General features: G+C 34.3%; 1 protein-coding gene and 1 non-coding gene across 17 annotated transcripts in view; one reads left to right on the plus strand and one right to left on the minus strand.

Moving 5' to 3' along the window:
* Nucleotides 1-13,120, minus strand: part of RALGAPA1 (Ral GTPase activating protein catalytic subunit alpha 1) — a 247,914-nt gene that overhangs the window by 219,311 nt on the left and 15,483 nt on the right. The gene's annotated exons all lie outside the window — the stretch shown is intronic.
* LOC116592052 lies at nucleotides 9,510-9,659 on the plus strand. The gene has a single exon (XR_004286284.1). It is a non-coding gene; the product is annotated as a U12 minor spliceosomal RNA (small nuclear RNA).

The raw sequence follows: 13,120 nt of genomic DNA on the forward strand, positions 1-13,120 counted from the left end.
GGAAACAGGCACAGAGTAAGTAATTCAGCTAGTAAAAAACAGAGACAGGGATTTAAACCATACAGCCGGGATCTACTACTGTCCATGCACTTAAAATATATGTTATTCAGCCTCCAGTGTAACAACAGGAATAGAACACTAGTAATTAATTATCCATCATAGGAAGATATGAAGCCATCAAATACTAGTTAAACATATTTCATAGACTTTCAAAATAAAAACACATACAACTGAGAAAAACAGGAAAAGTATTTTCCCCACACAGCAGTTTAGAGTAACAAAGACTATGAAATTAGAATAAATAAGCTACTATAATTAGCTCTACATTTCCTGAAGTTAATGTTTCAAACGTAACTAACGTTCCAGAGGTAAGAAGAAAATAAGAGAACAATAACAAAGCAAAACAAAAAAATCAAAACAAAACAAAAGCAAACATGAATCAACTCAAGATTTTATAACCTAATTTAAAGCCAAGACAGTCTCTTCATTTCCTTCTCACAGAGCATGTTAGGAAAGCCTCGTAACTACATACTTGCTAAAAAGATACTGAATTAAAATTAGACTTATTTCCTTTTGACTCCCTCTATTTATAATGAACTAGTCAGCAAACAGAAACTCTTTTACTAAATATTTTTGACCACCAGTTCCCTAAATTTACATAGTGGGGGAAAGCAGGGTAGGAAATAAAACAAACAGACAAAAAAAAAAAAAAACAAAGAAGGGAAGAAGGAGAGGTGAAAAATACAAATGGATAAATTATAAATAATATACAATTAGGCTCCAAAAGAGGGAGAGGGGCTATATGGGAAAAGGAAAATAAGTTGAGAAATGAGAGGGAGAGGAAAAAAGGACAAAGGAGGAAACTGAGAAGTAAGCTGGAACACAGAACTGAAGCTATTACTCAAAAATAACACAGAGAATAACAAGATGAAAAAGATAAGGATAAGACTACCTAAGAAGTGTCAGGAAGAAAATGTACAGTATTCAAAAAAATAATATCTAAAATGGCATATTGAGTCCCAAACAGGATAAATACAAATCTACACATGGACACATCTTAACACCAAAAAGAAAATGGAGATATTAAAACAACAAAAATTACCTACATAAGAATATCAAAACTAACAGCAGACTTCTCATCAGCCCAACAGAAGCAGGGACACAATGCAACTTTATATTGAAAGAACTAATGACAAATAATAGTCAATCTAAAGTTCTATACTCAGCTAAAAAGTACTATTCAATAATACGAACATGAAAATGAAGAAAAGGCATTTTCTAACATTCTTAGAGGTTAACACTTGAAAAACCTCACTCAAATGCAAAGAAATATGAGATTTCTGAAAGAAGAGAAATAAACTCACATAGAAATGAGAAAAGCAAACCTGAGCAAGAAACTGGAAAATGCATGGGTAAATCTAAATGAATACTGAGTGGTAAAAACAAACAATTAACACAAAAGTTACCAACCAGGAGGAAGTAAAATAATAGACAATAATGTCAAAGATGAAACTGAAATGCTAGAAAGAGTATTTTAAGATCTTTGTTGAAAGGATGATAAAAATACTGATGAATTCTGACTTTATTATCAGTATGTTATTGAAATGTATTGAGTTACCACTAAAAAGAGTAGTTATTACTAAAAGAGTAATAACAGAATGCAAAACTCTTTTAAAAAAAAAGATTTTATTTATTAATTTGACAGAGACAGAGAGATCACAAGCAGGCAGAGAGACAGGCAGAGAAAGAGGGGGAAGCAGGCTCCCCACCAAGCAGAGCCCGATGAGAGTCCATCCCAGGACCCCAAGACCATGACCCAAGCCAAAGGCAGAAGCTTAACCTACAGAGCCACCCAGGTGCCCCAGAATGCAAAATTCTTAACCACTGGAAGAGAAAAATATAGAAAAGCTTATGATAACCGAAATGAGTAAAGAAAACCACCCCAATAAAGATGAATGAGGTGATAAAAATAAAATAAATACACACTATTTACCAAAAAAGTTAATGAATTAAATGCTTCAGTTAAGAGATAGTTGTAATCACAATGCATTTTAAGACACCCACAAATACTAAGGTATTTACTAAGAACAAAAATTTTAACCCAAAATGATTAAAGGAATGAAATACAATGTATCACTTAGATACTAACTGAATATCAATGCTGATTCCTTGATAAGTCTAAATAAATACTAAGGCAAGAATTACTACAATTAAAGAGAGTCTATGTATTTTGATAGAAGGCTGTATTTACCATGAAGCTTTAATTCCAAATTTGAATGAAAAGTTTCACAATATATAAAGCAAATTTCTAAGGAGAAACAAACCAACTATTTGCGTGGTATTTTTTATACATCTGTTTCCTACTTAACAGAGGCAAGATTAGTAAGTCCACAAAAGATCTGAACACAATTAGTATTTAACTAATAAAACTCTACTAAATAAAACTCTAAATCTAACAGAGAATAAATCTTTCTACGCAAAAGTGGGATATTTAGGATATTAACAAAACTAAGTAAGGATACAAACAGAAAAAGTGCCAAGAGTCACAGATCTCAAACTATGCTCTCTGACCGAAAGGAAATAAATTAAGCATTAATAACGAAAGCTAACCCTCATACAAAAGAAGTGTGATAAAAGGGAATAAAGATAAAAGTCCCAGGTACTCAAACAGGCCAAAAAGAAAGCCGATTCCCACAAAGAAAATGAGAAAAACTCGTATTTCACAGAGCAACACCCTACGCTGGACACTACTTAAAACCACCGCATGTATCAGAAAAGCAAGATACATAAGATCAAACTGCTTCCAATAAGTGAATCCCAGAACAGGAAAAGACCTCAAGAAAATTCATAGATATACAAAATATCCAGGACCCAACAAGGTAAAATTCACAATGCCTTATATATAATTGATGATTACCAGACATGCAAAGCAATAAAACCTAATTCATAATGAAGACAATAATCATTAAATCAGATTTAAACTACATTTTAACACAGGTGTGAGAATCCGCAGAAAAGGGCATTAAAATAGTTGCTCCAACTGTATTCCATGTATCCAAGAAGTTGAGAATGGAAAACATAAACAAACATCCAAATCAAACTTACATTGGTAAAAACTACAATGTATACGGTGTAAACTGAACTAGTTGGAATTAAGCCATAGCAATAAATTACCCAAAAGAAACAGCAAAAAACGATAATCCCATGTATTCCATGGAGCACTGGGTGTGGTGCATAAACAATGAATCTTGGAACACTGAAAAAATAAAATAAAATTTTAAAAAAAGAAAAAGAAAAATTATAATCCAAAAAATTGAAAAGCACATTAATGAACAGCTTCAAGTGGCCTAATAATACAAGTAATTGAAAACCCCAAGGAGGAGAGGCAGAAAAATATTTGGAGAATTAATGGCTGAAAATCTTCAAGTTTGATGCAAATCAGAAACCCACATATGCCTGTATACAGATTCAAGACAATTTCCATTCATTTTCATAAGAAGTAATTTCAACTAGAAATACTGACTTCTAGAAAATAATCATTAAAACTGATTTTCATTTTTATATAACGAACCAATATTAAAGTGAATAAATATGGCAAGCTCATTTTTGTATTTAACAATGTAGCAGACAGGCAAGTTAACTTCCCTATTGATAACTGTCCTAAGTGATTTAACTCATCAAAATAAATCTAGGGACCTTTCTCCTGTTCAAACGTTTAAGATGTTTGCTTTATGTTATTAATATTCCTTTGCTGTAAAAAGTAGATACAAATAACAAACGTCCTGCTAGAAACCATAGTAAAAACCTACTAAAATTTCAAAGAAAGCAAAGTAGTTTTAAGATATATAGCTTATCTCCTTATCAACTGATGTTTCAAAATAACTGCAGAAAAGCTTCTAACATGTGATTATGGTTACAACTGATAGCAAGATAATAACTTCTGGAACTAAAAAGGAAAAGAGAAAACAGTAAAGGAAGCATTAGTAAGCGACCATGATCTCAAAGTAATTATGTCTAAATCTCATTCAACTCTATAAAATAAAATACAATAAAAATTATTCTCCTGCCTTCAAGGATTCCACAATGAGCATAGAGAAAATGAGACATAGTGAAGAGAATCTAATTTAGACAAAGATACAATGCTTCATTTAAGAGCAAAATCAATTCTGTTTTATCAAACATCATACTATTAGCTAAGCATTGAGTATAAGCCAAAAGCAATTACAATCACTTATGCTTACTTATATTTTACATTTGCGTAGATAACACTTTTACAGTTACATATACATAGTCTTACTTGTTCTCCAAATTATGTTTTTGAAACAAATATATTATCTCCTTTTTATAAAGAAACTAAACCTGAGAGAAGTTAGTTAACTTGCCCAGGTCATCCTAAACTACCAAATGGCTCCAAATCAGCTCTCAATCAACAACATTAGAATAGCCACACTTCAGGCAGTAGGCCACAGCATAAAATAACCTCCTTACCATTTTAAATCAAACTCATTCTGAAAGAGTGAATGGTGTTTTTAAAGAATTACTTGAGGGGCACCTGGGTGGCTCAGTGGGTTAAAACCTCTGCATTCGGCTCAGGTCATGATGGGATCGAGCCCCGCGTCGGGCTCTCTGCTCCGCGGGGAACCTGCTTTCTCCCCTCTCTCTGCCTGCCTCTCTGCCTACTTGTGATTTCTCTCTCTCTGTCAAATAAATAAAATCTTTAAAAAAAAAAAAAAAGAATTACTTGAAAGCTACACAGAGCCTGAGGTGGTTTATTTGAAGATTCAGAACAAGTAAACAGTGAAAGATACCAAGAGTTCAGAGGATTTGGTCCACTTGTATGCATACTGCCCCAAAGTATCTCTCTTTACCTGGTTAATTATACCCTCCTTTGCTTCACCACAATAATTAAAATTTTACTCATTAAATTCATTTGTGAAAGGAAACCATTCCAACACAAAGTATAAGAAGTTAAACACCCTGGGGCGCCTGGGTGGCTCAGTGGGTTAAAGCCTCTGCCTTCGGCTCAGGTCATGATCCCAGGGTCCTGGGATCGAGCCCCGCATCGGGTTCTCTGCTCGGCAGGGAGCCTGATTCCTCCTCTCCCTCTGCCTGTTTCTCTGCCTACTTGTGATCTCTGTCTGTCAAATAAATAAATAAAATCTTTAAAAAAAAAAAAAAAAAAGAAGAAGTTAAACACCCTTCATGGTTAGTGTGAATTGGTACAAGCAGCTTTCCTCATAACAGAGAGCAATGAAAGAAAATAATTCTGATATGGCTGTGAAGACGTGGAGGAAAGAAGATAGTATTTATTGGACATCCACTGTTTTCTAAAGAGTGAACCAAACACTTTTCTTTCAGTTTTCTTAATTCCCCCAGAAACTTCAAATGATAGGTCCCTATTAACTTCATTCTACCTTTTCACTTAGTTTATTACAAAATAAAAACTAAACTAAAAAGATTCAAGGAAACCAGGATGAAACAAAGTTGGTCTAAGCGTCAGGTAAGAATTCTATGTCTTACTCTATGCCACTTACCAAGACAGGTAAATGGCTGTGATATTAAAGTTTAGGACTTAACAGGACATTGTGTGCTAAAGGGAAAATATAAGTAAAAATATTGGGAGAATATTAGTAACAGTGACCAACTGAAACTTCGATGTGATCAGAAAAGAGGGTGAACACTCCTTTTTCTTTTTTCCTCTGCATTTTTCTATCTCCATTATCAACTTTTCTTCCACTGTATCCTCCCTTTAAATGTTGGGGTCTGTCAAAAATATATGTCTTCTTCCACCTTCATTAAATATTGCAAAATGAACTCTATCTATATACAAATACCTCTCAAATCCATGGGTTCTGTTTCATGCCCTCTCCTGAGGACTACCTATCCAATTACAATTTCACAAGTATCTCACATTCATCTTGCCCCCCAAGTAAGTCCACCTCCCCTCATCTTCTCTAGCGTCTGTATTCCCTTCCTAGGTTGGTTTTTCAGATTTCTGACATTTCAGATTTATTCCCCCGTCTTTTTAACTCTCACCACCCACCCCACCACCCACCCCTCAACAAATCATTCATTTTTCTTGCTAAGTTTACTTCTGCAATGTATTTCTTTCTCTCTATCCCCTATCCCCCCCACCATTTAGTTTTATACCTCAGGGTCTCTTGCCTGAATTTTAGAGCAGCCTCCTATCTTCTATTAGTTTAACCAACTATAAACTAATAATGCAGCAACAGAAAGAAAAATGAAGAAAACGATCCCATTTACATTGCATCAAGAACAAGATACCTTAGAATAAATTCAACCAAAGAGATGAAAGTACTCTGAAAGCTATGAAACACTGAGGAAATTAAAGATGACCAAAAGAAATGGAAAGACATTCCATTCCACGCTCATGGGGGGAAAATACCTTGACATGTAAATGAAAACACAACATTTATGGCACTCAGCTAAATAAGCACTAGGAGGAAAATGTACAGTTTTAAATGCCTAAATGAAAGTAAAGATCTCAAAATCAATAACCTAATGTTCTACCTTAAGAAACTAGAAAACAAAAAATAAAAACACACTAATACTAAAGAATGCAGAAAAGAAAGAAACAATAAAGAATGAGGTATTTGAAATAGAGAAAAAAAAGTACAAAACATCAATGAAAACACAACTGAAAAACTTTAGTCATATTGTCCAAGAAGAGAGAAGATTAAAATTACTAATCTGGATTGGAAAAAAGGACATTACTAACAACCTTACAGAAATTTAAAAAATCACAAAGGAATACTATGAACAATGTACACTAGCAAATTACATAACCTATATGAGGTAGACAAATTCCTAGGAGGACATAAAATACCAAAACTGACTCAAAAGGAGAAAATCTGAGTAGATCTATAAGAAAAGACTGACTGAGCAATAAGGAAAACTGACCTGAAAGAAAAGCCCAGAACCAAATGGCTTCATATTAACACTTCAAAAAAAGAGAAAACTTTAAAACACACTCTATGAGGCCAATAACACCCTCATTCCAAAACCAAAACATTACAAGAATATACAAATATCCCTTATTGATATAAATACAGAAATCCTCAACAAAATACTGTATAACTGAATATGGCAATATATAAAAAGTACTATACACCATGACCAAGTGGGATTTATCCCAGAATGCAAGATCAGTTCAACAGAGAAAAATCAATCATGGCAATACACCATATTAATATACAGATGAAAACCCAAATAATTGTCTCAACAGACACAGAAAAAGTGCTTGACAAAATCCAACATCCTTTCATGATAAAAATACTCAAAAAGTTAGGAACAGAAAGTAATTTCCTCAACTGGATAAAGAGCATCTATGAAAAATCCAAAGCTAACTTCATACTGACTGGTACAAGACTGGAAGCTTTACCTCTAAAAACAAAAAAAAAACAAAGATGTCCCCTTTTGCTGTTGGTACTCAACACTGTACTGGAAGGAGTAGCTGAAGAAATTAGATATGAAAAATAAATAAAAGTCATATAAATTGTAAAAAAAAAAAAAAAAGGAACAAGAAGGAGAAGAAACATTACATCTCTATTCATAAATGACATGATTTTGTATATAAAAAATCCTAAGGAATCCACACAGACAAAAATCTGTAGGGGCAAAAAAAAAAAAAAAAAGTTCATCCATGTTTCAGAATACAAAATGAATATACAAAATCAACTGTGTTTCTATCTACTAGCAAAGAATAATCCACAAGTGAAAATAAGAAAACAATTCCATTTACAACAGCATGAAAAGAGTAAGATATTTGGGAATGAAAGAAATAAAAACTTAAATACTAAAAACTATGAAATATCACTGAGCGACAAAAGAATTAAACTGAAAGATATTCTTTGTCACAGACAAGAAGCATTAATATTGTTAAGATAAAAATACTCTCTCAAATATATCTAAAGAGTCAATGAAATCTCTGTCAAAATCTTAAGTGGCTTTTTGCAGAAATTAACAAACAGATCCTAAAATTCATAGGAAAATACCAGGACCCAGACTAATCAAAACAATCTTGAAAAAAAACAACAAACTTCCAGCTGTAAAATAAATAAATCACGGGGATGTAATGTATAGCATGGTGACTACGGCTAATAACACTGTATTGTATATTTTAAAGTTGCTGAAAAAGCAGATGTTAAAAGTTCTCACCAGAAGAAAAAAAATATTTGTAATCATGCATACAGTGACGGGTGTTTAACTGGACTTGTGATGATCATTTCACCACAAATACAAATACTGAATCATACTGCTATACACCTGAAACTAATAAAATGTTATGTGTCCATTATACCTCAATTTAAAAAAAAAAAGAAAGAAAAGAATAAAAAGAGCAAAGATGTAGAACGGATACTTTCGAATTTCAAAACTTACTGTAAAATTATAGTAATCAAGACAGTGTGATATTGGGATAACAGAGACAAATGGAACCGAACTGAGTGTCCAGAAATAAACTCTCACATGGTCAAATGATTTTCAACATGAGTATTAAGACAACTCACTTTGGGAAAAAATATGCTTTTCAACAAATGGGGCTAGGACAACTGAATATCCATGTGCAATAGAATGAGATGGAATCACTACTTCATCATACCATATACAAAAATTTACACAGAATGGACCAAAAGTCTAAATGTAGAATTAAAATTATCTAACTCTTAGAAGAAAACATGATCTTGAACTAGTCAACTGTTTTGTACTTAAGAGACCGAAAGCACAAACAACAAAGGAAAAAATAAATTGGACTTCATCAAAACTCACAACTTTCTTGCTTCAAAGAATACTATAAAGAAAAAAAAAAGAAAATAAGACAATCTACAGACAGGAGAAAATATCTGCAAATAAAACATTTCACAGGCACCTAATATCCACAACATACAATTCTCAGAACTCAACTATAAAATGAAATTTAATTAAATTAAAAAGGTAAAGGAGGGACGCCTGGGTGGCTCAGTTGGTTGGACGACTGCCTTCGGTTCAGGTCATGATCCCGGAGTCCCGGGATCAAGTCCCACATCGGGCTCCCAGCTCCATGGGGAGTCTGCTTCTCCCTCTGACCTTCTCCTCGCTCATGTTCTCTCTCACTGTCTCTCTCTCAAATAAATAAATAAAATCTTAAAAAAAAAAAAAAAGGTAAAGGATTTTGGGACACTTGGGTGACTCAGTGGATTAAGCATCTGCCTTTAGCTCAGGTCATGATCTCAGGGTCCTGAGATGGATCCCTGTGTACAGCTCTGTGTCAACCTCTTGGTCAGCAGAGGAGTCTACTTCCCCCTTGACCTCTGTCCCTCCCCCCACAGGTACCCGTGTGTTCTCTCACTCATTCTAATAAATAAAATGTTTTTAAAAAGGGGGAGAAAGAGAAAAAGGGGGGGGGAAGGATTTGAACACACATTTCTCCAAACAATATACACAAATGGCCAATAAACACATGAAAAGATGCTCAATAGCCATCATGGAAATGTAAATCAAAACCACCATAAATGCCTTAAACTTATGAGTAAGGAAAATTATGATTCTAGGTGATGTCCAAATTCTCATTGCTAATATGAGACAAATTTTTGAGTGGGTCAACTTATTCCCTAAGGCAACTTGCATACTTTGTGAGATGCCTGGGAGCGGCCATCTGCCTGTCACCTTTTAAAGCTCAAAGAGCAGACTGGTATGAAGGTAATAAGTGGTATCTATACAACTGAATATTATTCAGCCATAAAAAGGAATATTAAATGCTAAAACCTTGAAAACATTATGTTAAGTAAAAAAAGCAAACACAAAGACCATATATTTTATGATTCCATTTATATGAAACATCTAGAATAGCCAAATTCACTGAGATGGAAAGTAGATTAATGGTCAGGGGCAGAGAGTAAGAGGAAATACTAAAGGATGCTAAAGGATGCAGATTTCTGTTTCTATTTTACCAATCTATTCCTTTTAGATAGTCTAATATTCAACCCCCTGACGTCCCAATTTGTGAGCTCTACCCAACCTTAATTGACTAACAATCTGAGAGCTAGGACCTCTAGGCTAGTGTGGAAAAGAATTAATCTGAAAAAGAAGAGAAACCAGACTGGGGAAAAAAGAATTTTTTTCTAAGTCTAGAAACTACAAACTATTACATCACCAACTACTCATTTTTACCACAAACAAATGCATTACCTTGGGGCGCCTGGGTGGCTCAGAGGGTTAATAAGCCTCTGCCTTCGGCTCAGATCATACATGGTCTCAGGGTCCTGGGATCAAGCCCCGCATCAGGCTCTTTGCTCGGTGGGGAGCCTGCTTCCCCCTCTCTCTCTGCCTGCCTCTCTGCCTACTTGCGATCTTTCTCTGTGTCAAATAAATAAGTAAAATCTTTTAAAAAATTAAAAACAAAACAAAAAACCAAATGCATTACCTTCACTTTTACAGGGTCAAACACTAGCTAGCTATTAATATACCACTATTATTATAAAAAAATGTCTTTTTTTTTTTGAGTGGTCAGACAATGGAAGAATAATCGAAATAATCAAAATATGTTGCTACTACTATTGTGGATCTAGACCTCTAAAATAGAAAATAATTTCTCAATTCAACCTCCTACACTCAAAGTCATTCTTTTGGATACTGAAAATAAACATACACACATTTGGAAAATGTACTATAATGAATAAGGAAAAGAAAATACTAGTACAAATTCCTACAATCTTTCTCTTTTAGACTATTTCATTTTTTTTCCACTGTACCATCAACTCCTTTACTCCTTTGTAGTTGCCTAAAATCTAGCAAAGCACTATGTATTTATTCAAATGGTTGCTCAGACCCAACATTTTTAAGAGCTTTAAAGAGACAGATTCATCAAATAGATGCATATTTTCCTTGAAGACATTTTACAATAAACGGCATCTTTATAAGCAGCAGTTTATTGTAAAAAGCAACTTGCCTCTAGAAGGTTCTAAAGACAATTAATGGAAAAGGAAAGGTGACTGCGAATCTCGAACCTAATGTTCTAAAAGGATTCAGACAATGACAACAAATTTTTGTATCACTAATGTACCTTTTCCTAGCTATTTTACATCAGTTTTGAGTGAAAAGGGAAAAAATAATGTTGTTAGGTGACATAATTTAAGGATTTCCTTGTGTTTATTTGACATAAAATACCAACAATGAATTTTATTTCCTTTCATTCTTGTTTTCCCAAAATGTAACTTTTTTTTTTTTAAGATTTTATTTATTTATTTGACAGAGAGAGATCACAGTAGGAGAGAGGAAGGGAAGAGATCACAGAGAGAGAGGAAGGGAGGCAGGCCCCCTGCTGAGCAGAGAGCCCGATGTGGGACTCGATCCCAGGACCCTGAGATCATGACCTGAGCCGAAGGCAGCGGCTTAACCCACTGAGCCACCCAGGCGCCCCCAAAATGTAACTTTTAAATAATTTTCTAATTTATCCTTTTTTAGTAGGTTAAAGACTAAGAATAAAGTACAGAATCTAAACCATCATCAAGATCATCTGGCCATTAGCAACAACATGGATAGAACTAGAGACAAACCAACCAAGAAAGAGATTCACAACTACAGAAAACAAACTGATGGTTATCAGAGAAAAGGTGGATGGGGGGATGGGTTAAACAGGTGATGGGGATCAAGGAATGCACTTCTCATGAAGAGCAACATGTACGGAATTAGTGAATCACTATACTGTACACTTGAAACTAACATAGCACTGTATGTTAACTGGAATTAAAAATAAAACTTAAAAAAAGAGATCATCCAGGGGTTCATACTATATTTCTTAAAAATAAATTCTTACTGGGGCATCTGGATGGCTCAGTCAGTTAAGCGTAGGCCTTTAGCTCAGGTCATAATCCTGGGGTCCTGGGATCGAGCCCTACATCAGGCTCCCTGCTCCACTGGGAGTCTGCTTCACCCTCTTCGTCTGCCTGCCACTCCCTCTGCTTGTGTACATGCTCTCTCTCACATGCATGTGCGCATGTCCTCTCTCTCGCTTTCTCTCTCTATCAAATAAATAAATTTTAAAACCCTAAAAAAAAAAAAAAAAAAAAAGGAATAAATTCTTACTGACTTTGCACAGGTCATAATTTCTTTGATCCAATTTTATCACTTTTAAGGTTCCAATCAAAATTCAAATAATGTTTTAAATTCTTCCATAAATTCTGTGCTTCAAATTCATTTTTTCATGTAATCGTCCAATAATATCTGAAGTGTTATTTTTATTTTATAAAGAGATGAAGTATGTACAGAAGTATTAAGTGAATAATATAGCTGATATCAGAACCCAGATATTCTGACTTTCTCCTCTATATCCCCCTATTTACTAGCTTTTTAATGCTCAACTTTCCTTAGGGATTAATTACTATCTCCCACACTGGGCTGTTGTAAGAATTAAGTCAGATAACACATGTAAAATGCTTATGCACAGCCCACCACATAAAGTAGACAAAAATATTGGGTAATATTATCAATATATGATAACTGCTTCTCTTAAAATGTTCACTCCTTAAAAACTTCTCAGAGATAGTGAACAGAGGGGTACCCAGATGGTTCAGTCTGTTAAGCAACTGCCTTTGGCTCCGGTCAAGATCCCAGGGTCCTGGGACAGAGCTCTATGTTAGGTTCTCTGCTCTCAGAGAACCTGCTTCTCCCTCTCCTCCCCAATCATGCTCTTTCACTACGTCTCTATCTAATAAATAAGTAAAATATTTTTTAAAAAGAGTGTGAAGAGATAGAATCATATCTGAAATGTATTTGGTGTTCATGTGAAAAAGCCAACCTATTTATTTAGTAATGACTAGAATCCTAATACTTCCTGAGACTTACAATACTCAAATTTAGTAATATATTTAAAATCCAAAGTCAATCTCCAAAGAATGAATATTTAGGTTGGTTCAAATTTTTCACTATTCTAAACATTGCTGTGGTCCTACACATATAACCACTTCCTTAGAATCCTAAGAAATGGAAATGCTCACTTCAAAGTATAGGCGTATGTGTATTTTAATTTTATACTTGATCTTAGCCAAAAGGCCGAGAAGCAATTTATAGTTTAATTTTAAGTAGGCTCCACACCACCTCCACATGGAGGCTTGAACTCACAAAC

This window comes from Mustela erminea, chromosome 5 (genome assembly GCF_009829155.1).
Source record: "Mustela erminea isolate mMusErm1 chromosome 5, mMusErm1.Pri, whole genome shotgun sequence".
In the NCBI taxonomy this organism is placed as follows: domain Eukaryota; kingdom Metazoa; phylum Chordata; class Mammalia; order Carnivora; family Mustelidae; genus Mustela; species Mustela erminea.